Source organism: Rhodnius prolixus, unplaced genomic scaffold (genome assembly GCF_049639745.1).
Source record: "Rhodnius prolixus isolate KJV_2025 unplaced genomic scaffold, Rpr scaffold_1, whole genome shotgun sequence".
Lineage (NCBI taxonomy): Eukaryota > Metazoa > Arthropoda > Insecta > Hemiptera > Reduviidae > Rhodnius > Rhodnius prolixus.
Window position 1 is genome coordinate 57,499,310 of NW_027411581.1, and position 16,313 is coordinate 57,515,622.

The 16,313-nt window shown below is 36.7% G+C and overlaps 1 protein-coding gene and 1 pseudogene across 5 annotated transcripts in view; both read right to left on the reverse strand.

The window, feature by feature from the left end:
- Positions 1 to 16,313, reverse strand: part of dachs (unconventional myosin-IXb-like dachs) — a 323,656-nt gene that overhangs the window by 88,232 nt on the left and 219,111 nt on the right. The gene's annotated exons all lie outside the window — the stretch shown is intronic.
- On the reverse strand, positions 15,697 to 15,789 carry LOC141446368 (U6 spliceosomal RNA; annotated as a pseudogene).

Sequence of the window (16,313 nt, forward strand, 5' to 3'; positions counted from 1 at the left end):
GCTTCCTGAAAGAAGAGATCTGAATGGTGGCAGAACAGTGACGTTGGACATCGTAGACACACCCCTTCCCTTATTTCAAAATGCAACTTCCCCACCTAGGCCAATGTCAATCATAATTTTTTTTTTTTTAAAAATATTAAATATTTAATTACCTGATTATTATTTTATTAATATGCAGGCAAAAACTTTTTTATAATATTAACTGAGCGTAGAATGTAAGAAACGCTTTGCATCATATTTTCTTCTAGCTTCTGTCAAATCTGTCCTCATTTGTTTTTTTTACCTCTTTGACTGTTATTTTACCGTCAAAAAGAGATAATAAATGACAGGTTAGAATGGTCTCCAAACGATAAAAAAAAAAAAAAATCCCTAAACACTGAAATCGATTCTCTTTTCTTATTGCTATTATTTAGTACAATCGAGTCCAACATTCTAGATCCGGGAAATAAATAAATAATATTAGTATAATAACATTGAGTACAATAAAAATAGAGCTTATAATACAGTTTATAAATAAGATAATAATAACTGACGCGCTAAGATTAGAAAGGAGTTAGATGTGACAATGCCATGTAAATAGGTTAATAATACATTACATACATACACAATGGCATCAGTGTTAGTAAGTTTTGCTTTAATATTTTTTATCATAGAGAAAGGAGAGTGGTTGTAAATAAATATTTGAATTATAAATATAAGTGCTTTTCATTTTGAATTGCATTTATCACATGCACGATAGTGTGGCCTTACAAATAACAGAAAAAGATTTAGTAGATGGAAATTTCGATACGTTGAGTCGATATACAGGGTGAACCAGTAATGTCCATAGGCCTTACTGCGTGTAGTACATCTAAAGTGGAGTTCAATGACGTATTGGCCAACTTCTTATTTTCCACTGTTCTTGGGTGACGTCACTTTCAATTTTTTTTTTCTAAAATCATTACTTTTTTTTGCAATAGACGGTTAAAAAGAGTTTTCAATGAATAAAACAACTTGATAAACTAACACTGTTGAGTACCCGTGAACACGTTTTCTTGCAAAACAAACGTAATTTCTCATAAGAAGATAAAAGGAATCCTGGAAAATGATAGCCCATTAAACAAGAAAACTTTTATAAAAAAAGTGCCAGCACCTAGGTCTGATAATGATCACATAAGGGCCTAATGAGTTTTCTCAAATATTTCGATTACTTTTATTTTTCCAGTATTCCTCCGGCAAGATTGAGGCTGTTTGGAGAATGACTTACGCTTCAAAATGGTATCAATTTTTAGAAAATTTATCTGTCTTTCTAACTGTGTCATCAGAATCGAATTCGGACTAAAACTTTCTGAGTAATAACATTTTTATTGCAAAAAAAAGTAATGATTTTAGAAAAAAAAAAATGTAAAGTGACGTCACTCAAGAACAGTGGAAAATGTGAAGTTGGCCAATACGTCTTTGAAGTCCGCTTCAGATGTACTTCACACAGTAGGCCTATAGATATTACTTACTGGTTCACCCTTTATATAATCAAACAAAGCTTAGACCTTTTTCCCTCAAACAGTTCAGTAATCTAATCCTATTTGTGCACTAATTTGCAAATCCTCGATGGCAAACATTCTAACAATCGATAAGAATAGATCAGGAGAACCAAGCTCAATTAAAACACGGGCTATTTGGTGCTACAGGCCAAGATTCACGCGGGGACCACATCACTTTTACAAATTTTAAGAATTACTTATATTCAAGCATTTATTTCAATTGATGTATTAATTTAGAAAATTAAAATTACTTTTTTTTCACCTCGAAACTGGCGAGCGCTTTCCTCGTACTAGTTTCCCAATATCTGGATTCAAAGACAGAACAGACAATCTTTATTAAGGCAGATAGATGTTTATCAGTGTTGACGTATTATTCGTCTTAACGAGGGAATTGTGTGTATGGTATTGCCTAAGTGCTATTTTCTTCAAAAAAAGTTTTGTCTATTCCCATTTTATTTTATAACATCGTGGTCCACAAAAGATTACCTCGGTGGCCGCCAGTTTGACAGCCCTGGAATAGATTATTATGTTTATATTATTCGCCCTACACGTGACATTCCTTGCCCTTTAATAGCCGCAGTGTTTTTATAATATACAGAAAACTGGGGAAAAAAAGTTTTCTCAAATTAGGTAATTTCTTGGTTTTAGCAAAAATATGTTACATACTTGGTTACAATAAGGACTTTATTTACCTTTATTGAAATTTGCACAACGGCACAGAAATAAATGCCACAGGTAAAACAGATGACGTCAGATGAAGTGTGTGCGCCGGTCGGCTGACAGCCAATGTTTAGAGGCGAGGCCCGCAAGTCTGTTGTGTGGTATTATATTGTGTCGTAATTGTATTCGATTCCTCGACTAGGCCTTGGGTTTATTGCAATGCTTAATAAAAAGAAATGAATAGTAAAGTATAATAGCTATCCGCAGGCGCCATGATAGCCGAGCGGTTATAGGCTAAACCCGCAAAGCTAAGATGTATTGTTGGTTTAGTGGATTCGATTCCCCTGGTCTAGGCCTTGGATTTTATTTAATGGTTAATATGAGAAATTTACAGAAGTATGTTTGCTAGTCGCCTCTGTCCACGCTATCTAATTGGTAGTTGGACGTAAAGCTCGCCCGAAAAACTAAGCATTACTCCATTTTTTACTCTTATCTATAAAACACATTTCTAAAAATACTTTTTTGGGGCAAATTGTAATTAAAAAATAACCCATTTTTTGGAACAAGTTTCTGAATATCAAGAAAATAAAAGATATACCAAAAATTGTTTTGCACCCACTCAAAAACTGGTACATTATCTTCCATGATCACCGCTTCTTTGTCCGGATCTCTCTCAAGGTAAAGATAACAACCACTTTAGAACCCTTTCTTTATTTCTTGGTTAATTACTTCAAAAAGGCGCAAAGTACAACTTCCACTCCTCATTATCCACAATGGTTATTTTTAACTGGTGGTCACGACTGACCCAGTTTATCGTGACTGCGGTTAGGGTCTGGTCTGTTAAGTCCATTATTTCAACATCTGTCTGGTATTTTTTGTTTGTCGTTCTTTTTAAAAAAGTGTAAATAACGATCCGATTCTTTGATCAGGTTGCACACTTATGTATGGAATTAATACTCGATATAGAATATAAACTTTATTTTTCACTTATCTTAAATTTACAGAAAATATACTTACTACGTTAAAAAAAAAATCGAATTAGATTTAATGGAATCCAAAAGTGAATAAAAAGGGTTATTAGAGGGAAACTGGGAACAGTTTTCGCATCCTGTTTCACAATTTCGTATTTATCTATATCCAAACTGCTGACTCCTGTTCCTAACACATAATCGAAGGTGTCACATGTCTCCTACTGTAGCTGAAGAAGGTTATCCTGAGACAGCAATTATTACTTTTAACTTCTTCACCACTGTTAACCTCAACCCAGTGCCCATAAATCTAGTGCAGCTAATAAATTCTTCCTTCTAGATTAGACCACGAATCCCCGGTATCCCAAAAAAATATTGGAAAAGTCTGAGTCAGGCTTTGTTATTAGGGAAAATGTATGTTTATTGTTGCAAGCGTGGTACTTCCGTTGGGCAACCAGAACATTTCCACATACTACAGAGTTGTTAATCCTGCCATAGCGGAAGATTGAATCAAGATAACCAAGGCATGCGCTCATTATAGCTAGCAAGTGTGGACGGATCACTGTTGGTTTTCACGTAGAGTTCAATGGGCACAAACTGAACTTTAATGCAAACACGATTTACTTCTTACCGTTCTCTCACTTTAATAAACTCCGCGTTTTTCTCCCTCCCACATTTGACGTAATAATGCACTAAAGTATTGGAAATATTAGTAATCTTAGTAATTTTTAAGAAAGGTTGTAAAAAAATCTCAATTTCCAGTATAAAGAATGCTTGCATTGTAATCAATGAATCATATTCATGTTAAATTACCCCGCAGGGGGTAGCTGTTGTGCGCAGCTACTGGGGCATTACGTACCCCCGGGTTCCTGAGTACACTATACCGTACACACTCACCAGAACACGACCAATATAAGACACTCACACAGATAGTAGCGCATCAACAGGGCTTACTTCCCTAGTACCCCGAAAGGGGCAGCAAGCCCAGAAGCTCTAAAGAGGTAGCCTCTCCGCTAGACTCGGGAGCTGTAAGTCGGCAACCCGCACTTCTTGAAAAAAAGAACTCCTCATCACGGATACCTGGAATAATTAAAATTATTTTGTCTAAAATCTGTACCCACCCTGTACTGTACAATTTCATAATAATCCCAATATCAGTACCGATATCCTTAATTACTATACCGGGGTCAGTACCACGGCACTTCATGGTACATCTTATCTTCTACCCTCTTTCCTAACAGCCCCGCTCAAATAAAGATTCTAGAAAAATGTTTTATATAAAGGTCAACACGCATTGATGCCTTGATTCTCTGAATGTCGCTGGATGGCTAATCACCTTGAATCTCCACACATATTTCTGATTTTTGTTAAAGCAGAGAGTTTTATGTGTGTTCTTTTCCGTTAGCTTCACGCATAATAAATTGTTTATTTACGATCAGTGCACTAAGAAACTATTCTTTACAAACAATGGTAACTGAAATGATGGTGCTGAGATGAGGTAGTTAAATGAAAAGTAGAATAGCTGGCAGGGTCTTTTTTTAGTACTTTTACAGCCCTCACTCGACTTAGAAGTACCCTCTATTGCTCTCGGTAGGATTATGGTTTTGTAACCTTTCGGCTAACCTTAAGGCAAAATATGGCTTTCGGGAGCTTTCAGAATTTTAAATTATTGCATGAAATTCATGCTTTTCGCTCTCCTTAAATAGAAACAAGTGCTTTTTTACAAATTGGTTCGCTATAGTGTGACTTATGATCAAGCACAGCTTAAAACGGGAAACTACAATGAGTTTCAAACTGATATTTTGTTTACGCGTTGTTATATGATTAATTAACTATAATTAAGTTTTTGCAAAAACAGATCAGTGCGAAATTGATACTTATTCACTATTGGGAAGTTTTTTTTAATCAACGGTCATTTGTTTTCCCTTTATAATCAATTAACAATCAACTAGATCAGCTGATGTCATTTCATTTATTTATCTCTTTTTTTTAGGTATTTAAAAATAAAAACCATTTCCTCCCTACTTTAGGCTGGAAACATAGTGGAGCGGCGAAGATAGAGAAGAGCAAAGCGGCGAAAACAAACACAAGTTAACATACGGGACCGCGCATATTGGGGAGCAAAGCGAAGATAGAGCCACGCTATCTATTGAGAGTGTTTGTTTTTTGGCCGCTTTGCTCTTCGCTATCATCGCCGCTTTGCTCGCCGCTCCATGATGTTTCCAGCCTTAGTCTTCATTGATTTCATACGTCACGATTTTGGCTAAAAAAGTGCAATTGCTTCAAAAACACTACTACTAAAAACGTGAGTGAAAACGTCACTTCCCCTACAAAAGGAAAACAAGTTAGCATAATTCTGCTTGACTTATAAAAAGCCTTCGAGGACGACTGGCATGCTAGACATGTCTTCCACCTAATCAAGCATAACTTTCCTCTGTGTCTCATAAATCTACACTCATACCTTTCCAGCAAAAAGTCTGTCATCCACCTGAACTCTGCCTCTTCATACTCCTATCCAATCGCAGCAGGCTCCTCAAGGTTCTCTCTTAAGCCCCAACATGTGGATAAATCCACTCCTTAAACCTCCTCGTATCAAATCTTGCTGTTTATCCTGATGCACGACAACATGGAGAATCGACTCTATCAGTAACAGACTTACTTTCGCATTAGATAAACTAACTGAATAGAAAATCAAAATAAACAATGAAAAGACTAACGCCATACTCTTTACTAATCGTAGACCCTTCTCCATGATCTAACAACGTCACCTACCTCTGTTTTACTTTTGTCAACAAACTGTCATTCACTACACATGTTCAGGACAAAGTGAACTCCGGTAAACTGACTACGAGACTTCCTTTATTCTCACGAGACTTGTAGATGGCTGAACAGAACAAACTCCTCCTCTACCTACAACGCAGTCAGACAACGCAGAACAATCTTCTCAGACCCCATGAGATAGCTCCATCAATCCCAGTGCACTTCTTTAACCAAAACCATCAGCTGAAACTCTTCTCCACACTAGGATGCAATTCTAAACCCTCTCTGCCACGAAACAGCCATCTTGTACGATCCTTCCATTCTCTACAGATGCAAAAGCATTAAACATGTCCTCGTAACCTTCTTCTCTAGCTGCAGGTTGTTTCTCCCATCCTAGTCTCATCCTAAACTTCGCAAAACTGTATAAAAGAAGAATTAAGTTCATCAGAGTATAATCTTATTCATCATTAAGGTTTCAAACAATTTTAGAATAAAATTATTCATTACGATGTTGAAGATAATATTTTCCCCTCTGAACAATGCGAGTTCAAAACTAGCTCCAATTAGCCAGATATATGTAATTTTGGGCGTTATAATAATAATTAAAAACACACACACAAAATAATTATCTAAATATAATTAATGTTTGGATTGAAGTTAATTGATGGTTAAAAAGCTAGAAACTGAGACGTCTGCCTTCTTAATAATAGACGATTCCCATTAGACATGTAATTTTCTTTATTTTGAAAAGCACAAAACAATGATTTTCCCACTTATCTTCTTTATAAAAGTTATTTCGTTTCCATGACAATTTTTAGTAATTACCATAATGTTCTGCTTCAGTTAGTTTTATAGACAGATAATGGAATTATTATACAAAACTTATTTACTTTATTCGCATTGTTAAGTGTTACCTACTTGATTACTGTTATTAGTATTAAGGTTATAGACCACTAATCTGGCAGTTGGGATGCGAAGATCAGGTTATTTGAATCTGTTGTAGTGGCTAACACTCTAGCTACCGTAGATTGGTGTTACTCTCAAAGAACTGTATAGTCTTTTGGTCGAATTCGGTTGAATTCTTGGCTACAAGTGCTCTTTCAAAAATTTAGTCCTCACGAAAATGGACCCGTAAATAGAGTAAACTTTTTTTTAAGCACATGGTTGTGTGAATGTGACTGTTATCAGGAAATTTCTAAAAAATGAAAATTAGCAGAAAACTGAAACTTGGAACAGCGCAGAAAATTAGCAGTGCTTTTGTCTTTTTCTTTGCAGATCTTGTAATGAAAAATGAAAATTTATATTCTCATTTCCCCCACCCAAAAAACAAATTTTCCGGATAATAATATTTCAAATAACAGTGCAAAGAAGGGTATATGAGTACATGATTTGCATGTGGAAACAAAGAAAGCGTTTTTACTTACGAATGAATTCTTCATTCTTTTAAAGGTAGCCATCCATTCAGTAATCTCTCAAAGATATCTCTCCACTCACCCTAACTTCTTCTTAGGAAGAATTAGATCGGCCAACTTGGCGTCCTCCTTACGAGGGGCATACCACAGCCTAGCGATTCAAAAAGCTCTAAACACTGACAACACAGGCCATAAACTAGACTCTGCAGAGACCAGTTAATCAGCAAAATTTGAAATACCATCAGGAGGAAAAGTGAATTTTCTCAGAGCAGTTTTTCATAATTTCGCGATTTCCTCAAGAGTGACTGGAACGGCTCTCTCGTATTTTCCTGTTTGACAAAAACATTTTCCGGGTTATAGCCGATTAGAATGAATGGAAGAAAAGGATAAGGAGAAGGATTACGGGATTTTTAATTTAGGTTAAGCTATAAGGATGGCAGGAATATAGGAGTACTGATCCATCCATTAGCTGTAGGTTTGTATGTAAATAGTTGTATATAGTAGAGGGATGAATGTGTGAAGCGAATGTATATTTATAAGTAAGAATGGAGAGTGAGTGATACGAGTGATACTAGAATACGTATTCTAGTGATAAGTACCTAGACGATGCTGGGTGTATGGCGAAAGCCGATGCCAAAAAAAAGATCCGGGGGCAAAAATTGGGATTTTCTATTGGTTCTCGGAAAGCTGTTCGTCAAAAAAATAAATAAAATGATAAAAAATCGAAGTAAATCTTCAATTCAGAGTAAGGTTGTCGGTGAGGGAAAGTGCAGTAATGCAATAAACTGGCAGTCAGGTGTTCAAAGCGTCAGTATTCTACAGTTGGTCGTAATTTATGATATTGCAGTCGAGAGTGCAACAGTCCACTGTTAACTGCCTCCTCTACGAGGGGGTACCCAAAAAAAACCGGAATTATTTTTTAAAAGCTATTTATTTACAAATTTTTTACAGAACAACCTTATCCCCTTCAAAATACTCTCCATTACAACTAATACATTTGTCCCACCGGTGCTTCCACTGTTCGAAACATTTTTTGTAGTCATCTTTAGAAATGGCTGACAGCTCCTTCTTCGTTTTTTTTTTGGCCTCTTCAATGTTGTCAAATCGGTGACCTTTCATGCCCTTTTTCACGCGTGGAAATAAGAAAAAGTCGCACGGAGCCAGGTCAGGCGAGTAAGGTGCGTGGGGCAGCGGAACCATGCCATTTTTAGCCAAAAACTGTGTAACAGAGATGGCTGTGTGTGCAGGTGCATTGTCGTGGTGGAAGAACCAGTCTCCTGTTTGCCACAAATCGGGTCTTTTTTGGCGAACACTATTGCGCAATCTTTTCAAAACTTCCAAATACAAGGTTTAATTGACGGTCTGACCTGGGGGGACAAACTCTGAATAGACTACGCCTTTGGCATCAAAAAAGCAAATCAGCATTGTTTTGATGTTTGACTTGACAACGACATTTTTTTGGTCGGGGTGAAGATGACGTCTTCCATTGGCTCGACTGTTGCTTTGTTTCTGGGTCATAACCATAGCACCATGACTCATCACCAGTAATGACCTTTGACAGAAAGTCTGGATCAGTTTCAAGCTGTTGTTTCAAAGCACGACATGTTTCAACTCGATGTTCTTTTTGATTGTCAGTCAGAACTCGAGGAACAAACTTGGCAGCAACCCTTTTCATCCCCAAATCTTCCGTTAAAATTCGCTGAACCGAGCTCCAAGATAACCCACTACTCTCTGACAGTTGATCAATTGTCTGTCGACGGTCTGTGAACACCAGCTCTCGAATTTTTTCAACATTTTCGTCGATTCGGGCAGTTGATGGACGTCCAGAACGAGGTTTGTCATCAATCGACATGTCGCCATTTTTAAACCGAGTAAACCACTCGTATACTTGAGTTTTTCCCATAGCGTCATCTTTGTAAGCTGTTTTCAACATTAAAACACTTAAACTTGCCATCATAAAAAACGAAAAAAGAACAAAACAGCGCTGGTAAAAACAATCACTGCAGATGAACAGAACAAGCCAGGCAGACAACACAGGCAGGACTGAACTGGCAAAAAATTGCGCTATACACGTCTAGCGGCAGAAATGCGTACTACATAAGCTCCATGCGCGGCAACGCAATTCCGGTTATTTTTGGGTACCCCCTCGTACATCAAATGGATGATAATACATTACATTGTCGGACAGTAAAAGTGCTCAATAAATCATTGTTCCATCATCAATTTTATCTTTACTTTAATATTATTTAATCATCACAATAATATTATTCTAAAATTATTCTCAATTGTTTCAGACAAATAATTCTGATTTGAAACCTTGACTACAATGTTTTGAACTAGATCTTTTGTTAGGGGGAGGTTGATATCTTAAAAAAATCTTCTTTTTTACAATAAATAAATAAATTATTAATATTTTGGCACAAAAAGAAGCGTGGTAGCCAAAAATGGCGTTCGTCAGTTAACAACCTAACACAATACCATGTCAGCTCTAATATAATAACTTTGACACCTTTGTGAAGCTTCTTTTAATATAAAAAAAAACTTAAGCAAATAATAGAAAGTCGATATTTTGATTTATTTATTTAGAAAAGATAATATGAGTACATATATATGTATATATATTAGTTAAAAAATCGAGATATACAGACAAGAGCCAGTAGGCGTCAATCGATGGCCACTTTATATAGCTGGGACCGTTATATGAAGCTAGGTCCGCCTACTAGACAGGTAGAATTTAAAGCGGTAACTCCTCAAGAATAACATACACACACATTACGCTCACTCATCTGTGTGTGTACTCACACACACAGTCATTGTAATCTTGTGTACGTGTACAACTAATTCACTACTACTGAATAAGCTGTACAGATTGAGCAATAAAAATAGAGCAAATGTGCTCAAAAACCGGCGTAAATACAGGTATTTTTTTTTGCTTTATTAGTTTTAAGTTGGTAGACCTGGGATTTTATATGATACTTCAAAAGTACAGATTTGCTTTTATATTGATAAATTTATCCAGTTTGTTGTCAATTTTATTTTATAATCTTTTATTCTACTTTTATTTCTCTCAAGCCTAGCGACTACTAAGACAACTTTTGTGTTTTTCTAAAAATAAAAAGCTTCAGCACATTGTGTAAAAGTAAGAGAGATGCAGTAGGATCTCTCTATCTCCCAATATCTCTCAACCGCTTTAAGAGACAGAGTTCCTAACTTATCTTTCGTCAGCAGAGCAAAGTCGAAGGCGTCGCTCACGTTTTTGGTAAGCAGGTCCCTGCCAAAATGTACCCTATTTATTTGACCACTTCAAGCAGTAGACTACCATATCTTATCTTCACTACTTACTCAATCTTATTTCATTTTCAACCTGAACTTTTAATTATGCTCACCATGAAGACATGATTTCGTATCCAAGAATTTCTAAGACGAAATAATTCTAGATCTGGCGGAATCGTTTCAGTTCCAGCCAATAATTTTAGTGATTGACACTTCTGGCGAAAAAAAGAGGAGTATATGCATTCGCCTCCAGCTAATTCCTCAATTTATCAGCGATGTATAGCTAAGAATGTATTTGCAAAATACAAATTTATTAATAAATAATGTTTATTGAAGTTTCAGAATCAGTTTGATCACAATGTGATGTTATTAAGGAAAAATCTTTTTTAGAAACCCATGCTGAGTTCAAAGCATTTCTTTCTCTCCTATGTCAGCTAACGTCAGTCCTCAATATTCTGATACAGAAACGATTACTGCCGTGTTTCCACACCTTTGTTTTTTTTTGCTTTTAAATACTTTGGCAGTGGAGAATTCAATTTAGTGCTCAAGATAGGTCCGAGGCCACTTGCTGAATCTATGATACTCGGGGTATGCTGGCGAGAAAAAGAATTCTAATTCTGAGGAACTTATTCTTCATCACCTGCAGCGAGGTAACCTCAAAGATCATCGACATGTCAAGCTCCAGGAGGGATAGACGTGTAGCAACATCGTTCTAACAATAGTCTTAAGTATCAGAAGCTTATTTAATTTAGTAGTAGGACGTTATTAAGCTCGACTGAAGAACAAAATAAAGAAATAGGCGATGCCTTTACTGGATTTGCTTTATAAAAATTTATATGAAGTACTCTCCGGCGGGACTCCTGTCCACCTGTCCTCTTCAACAGCAATCCTCTTCCTTGTACAGATCTGGTGCGCTACCTTGGGCTCTACATAGGACAAACGACTCACGTAGAACCCACACACTAGACTTAAAAGACAAGCAATGACAAAACGTGCGAAACTTCTTTACAGACTACTTGGACAACGCTCCAAATTTGCCCTTAGAACTCAAACGTTTAACATACAATACTATCCTCAAATCTATGTGGACCTACGGACTAGAGTTGTGGGGTTCAGCCAAACCTATAAACATAAGGACTGTACAGACATTTCAGTCAAAACTCCTCCGACAGATAGCTGACGCTCCTTTCTACGTGACTAACCTCACTCTTCACAACGACCTCAATATTCCCTTCATAGACCAACTCGCTAAGACTAAATACCAAAAATTCCATACTACTCTCTCTAATCCTCTTGTACTGTCTCTCGCTTCCTCTGACATCCCTAATACTCCTCGCCGACTGAATCGCCAGTGGCCACGCGACTCCCTTGTAGGCTGCAGACCTAAATTATTACTCTCCTCTCTCCTCCTCGTATTCTCCTCTCTCCTATAGAGAGAGCTACCGCTGGATAGTTTCTCTCCTTCTGCTCTCCTCCCCCGCACCAGTTCATCATACTCTTCATATTTACTTATTGTATACTGCGTACAGATTGTAAATTACAAAATAAATTTTTAAAAAATATATATAAAGTAAACATAATGTAACTTGACGATGTAGCTTTATGACCCGAAGATCTTGAAAGATCTAAGAAATATTTACATCAACTCAAGGCATCTTTACTCCCGTTTTCCGACTTCAGAAAACCAACTAGTCTCATGTGCTGATTTTATTATCTTTATTTAAACGGATTTTCAAGTGTAACTTACTTTTTTCTAAGACATCCTAAGCTGGGCAGGCGGAGGTCTAAAAAGCAGTGAAGGTGGCCACAAAATGAAGCGCTTACGTCGTAAAAGATATCTGAAGAAGATTCTATATATTCAATAATTACAGGTGCTTGATTTTAATAAAAAATAATCTTTTAAAAGATTTTTATTTATTTTGAAATCCAGGTGTTTCTATTTTTTTTAAAAACAAGAAAGAGGTGATCTAATGTGGCCAAAAATGATCTGAGAATGTCTGCTGTCTGGAAGAGGAATGCCCCAGAAAACTATCGTAGGCCCTGAGTCCACCCCCTCCTCGCCGAGGCTCACTAACTCACTACTTGTTGTTTCTCCTGGCCCCTCTACCATCCCCCAAGCGTACACTAATTTAACGCAAATCATTTTTTATGATTCCTTTTTTTTAATTATATGTAAATTACATTCGCCTCTGATGGCTTACAGACCGGTTTGATGGACTCTCGACGGCAAAGAAGTTTTTTTTTCCCCTGCCCTCGGTAAATAATCGCATACGCTGCACAGTAAACATGGTAATGTGTTTTGTTTTAATAAAACATTTTACTACTTATTTCTATTTTGTGAAGTCCCAGGAAGTGGTGTATATATTTTCGTAATAGAATAAATAGTTTATTTTTTGGATAACAATGTTTTATGTAGTCATAAAACGTTTTGATTGCTACTTTATAAATATAGTTTAGAAGAGATAGTTCAATCACTCATTCAAATTAATAATTGATACAAAATTTGAATAAACTAAACCTTTGAGATAACACGCCCTTCTTTTACCAAATAATATTTCCAGCCCGTATCATCTTCTCATCCGCCGAAACAAGAAATTATCACCAGTCCAAGCTTTTTAACCAGTGGAAATGGCAAGCTTCCAATCTATTAAAAAAAAAAGAAAGCGCTTAAAGCTGAACATGACAAAAATTGTTTTTAGAGCAAAGGTTTACCAGAGAAACTCACAAACGGTAGTCGAGCTTTGCATAAATTTTAAAAACAAACTGCCGATGCAATATGAGTAAACGGAACTATGTAAATGCGAATCAATCAAGTGTTCACTGCAATTACCTCCAACTCTGCAGTGTCACGAAGGTATTCACCTATTTTCGAGACTTAAGCTCATTTTTTTTTCAGATTCGAGCATAAAAAAAGAGTGGTGCTTAAACTGGGAAGAGAAAGCTGGAAAATACCATTGATTTTATCCGTGTTAACGAACTCACGTTTATCGCCGACTGGTTCCGGACTTTCGTCCCAACATTAGAGGTAGATAATTCAGTTTGAGGCGCCACGGTAGCCGAGCGGTTAGAGGCGAGACCTGTGAAGCTAATATGTATTGTGGTACTGGGTTCGATTCTCGGTCTTAGGCCTTGGATTTTATTTAATGGTTAATATGAGAACTTTGTAATAACATAAAGTATGTTTGCTAATCGCTACCGTCCACGATACCTAAAATTGGTTAGTTGTACGTAAAACCGCCTGAAAAAATAGGCAATTACTACACTTTTTTAAAAAAATCTATTTGGTGAGGAGAATTCGACTTACCTTATATATTCATCAGTGTTGTCAGCAAACAATAGCGCGAAACGGCATTTTTATGTATTAATGGTCTACCAGCATCCCTATTTGATAACGTGGCTTTTAAACTGGGAAATGTTTTGGATATTGGTGAAATTGGAGGCTAAAATGTGTGAGACGATAAAACAAACTGCTGCATGAGGCGAAACAATTCTCACGTCCTCCTTTGATCACATTTAGCGTTTAAACCCCAGCTAACGGAAACTGAATAGTGCGAGTGCCTAGCAAAGGGCAGAATAGATAAGGGAAATATATATATATATATATATATATAATAAAAAGAGAAAGAAGAAAGACTATTTAATAATTATGAGATGCTCGCTCCTAACTGTCCCACATCGGAATCACGCAAGAGTTTGCACGCAGCGCTACAAGATGTCGCCAGCCTTATCTCAGGACTTAGTCCTCCAGTCAAGTTTTAGAATTTCTCAAGTTCACATTCTTAATTTATAATTTTATAAGAATATTAACGTATTATTAAATAGAAAAATTACTGTTATAATAGGCAAACAGTAATGTAGACCTAATAATTAAATAGTCTTCAAATGTAATTTTTAATTAAATTACTGTATACGAGAGTAAAATAATGATTGAGTTCAAAGTATTAACTGATTTGGCACTAAAGTAGGGATTACTTTCCTAATGAGGTCATGCCTTAGGTTTTCACGATTTAGGTTTCAATTTTAACACCAAATAAAAAGAAAGAATAGCGAGCAGTCGAGTACTTTTCATGTATTCAAGGCATAAATGTATGCCATTTCGATTTTTATTGTATTCTATTTTTTAATTTTTAAAGAAATCAGTGAGTATTTCTAAAATTCATTTCTGAACGTTAAAAATTGAAAAATGTCTTCCACATCCTATAGTTAGAATTTAATTAGACAAGTACTCGAAATGTCTACAAACACCTACTGGCAACACCACTGTATACACTCAACATCTGCGATGACATAAAATTGTAAGTCATAAATAGATTACGTGTTATTTATTTATTTCCAAAACCTTGTTAAGGGCAGCAATCTTTCAAAGTATTACGGTAATTTTACCAAAGAGAGCAGCACAATTGCTGTCCATTACTTGTGCAATCAATTGTCGTTCGAGTAAAGTTGGAGGATTATGGGAGCTGAGACAAATTGTTGAACTTCGAGCAAGGAGGTAGATTGGCAGGCAAAATCGATTGCCTAACTCCACTCATCGGCCATCAATCAGCAGTAGACGTAACGTTTAACACATCTGTGTCGGAATCCCGAGCAAGGCTGAACCTTTTAGCCTTCTTCCTTAAGGATGAGCTCTGTAGGCAGTTTAAAATACCAAAAAGCTGGATTCTTCGTCCCATTCAGAGTATGAGATACTGTGAGGTTTCTTTCACAAGTACTTGGGGCTGTTTAACTCACTGGACATTGCGGTACAAAGAGACCAAGCCTACAAAACTGGTGCTGATGACTCAAAAGATTGTTAACGGTATAGATTTAAGATCTTTGAAACTTAATACGTTGACATAGAGGTGCTTAGTCTGTTTCCACTGAAGGTTGTTGCACAATTTGTTCGGGCAGCTGTAGATCTCGGTTGGCTACTGTCCGGGAATTAAGTCCTAGACTTGATCTGTTGCTTTAGGGTTGACAGAGAGCTTTGATTAGCAAGCGGTTTTTTTTTCTCACTGAAGATATTAGTAATTATGGAACCCTGTATTGAATTCTGTTTATCTTTGTTCTTTGTCATTCTACTAGATGAATGAACAGTATGCAGTTTTGGATGCAAAAAGCAAAACAATTTTAATGTACTGCACTTTTCGATGGGTGGCCATGCTAATCTTCTCTGTATCGTTCCAATTTTAGTATATGTACCGCCGAAGCGAGTACTCTGCATAAGGTGGGGAGCTCATTGTGCTCATTATGCATAGCTCGGAACCATTGTGCAGATCATGTCAGGAAGAGGAGGAAACGGCCTCTCACCTGCTGTTCGATTGCGTTGCAATCGAACGTTTGCACTATGAAACCTTTGGAACGCTTAGGCTGAAGGAGATAGTAGCGCAAAAAGAACTAGTAGGGAAAGTCCTCAACCTCTTTAGGAGGGGAGGGTTCGCTTACTAGAACTAAGAAGGGGCTGGCACAATAAGTCTTTTGTGGCTGCGGTGTCGTGGGGCGTAGGTCCCGTCCCATCTATTATCTTATCTTATCTTTCGATGGGTGGAGTAAGTAAGTCTCTCGATTCTCATCATGATGATCGATATATATTTAATCATTTTTAAAAAAATCTTTTGTATGCAAGGTAAATTTTGTAGTTAGTAGGCTAAAACTTGACTATGTGGTTAGAATTTAAATAAGTTTTAAAAAAAAAAAAAACGTTCCTTCTGGCGGCTAACATATGGAGAGCGCATGTTCCG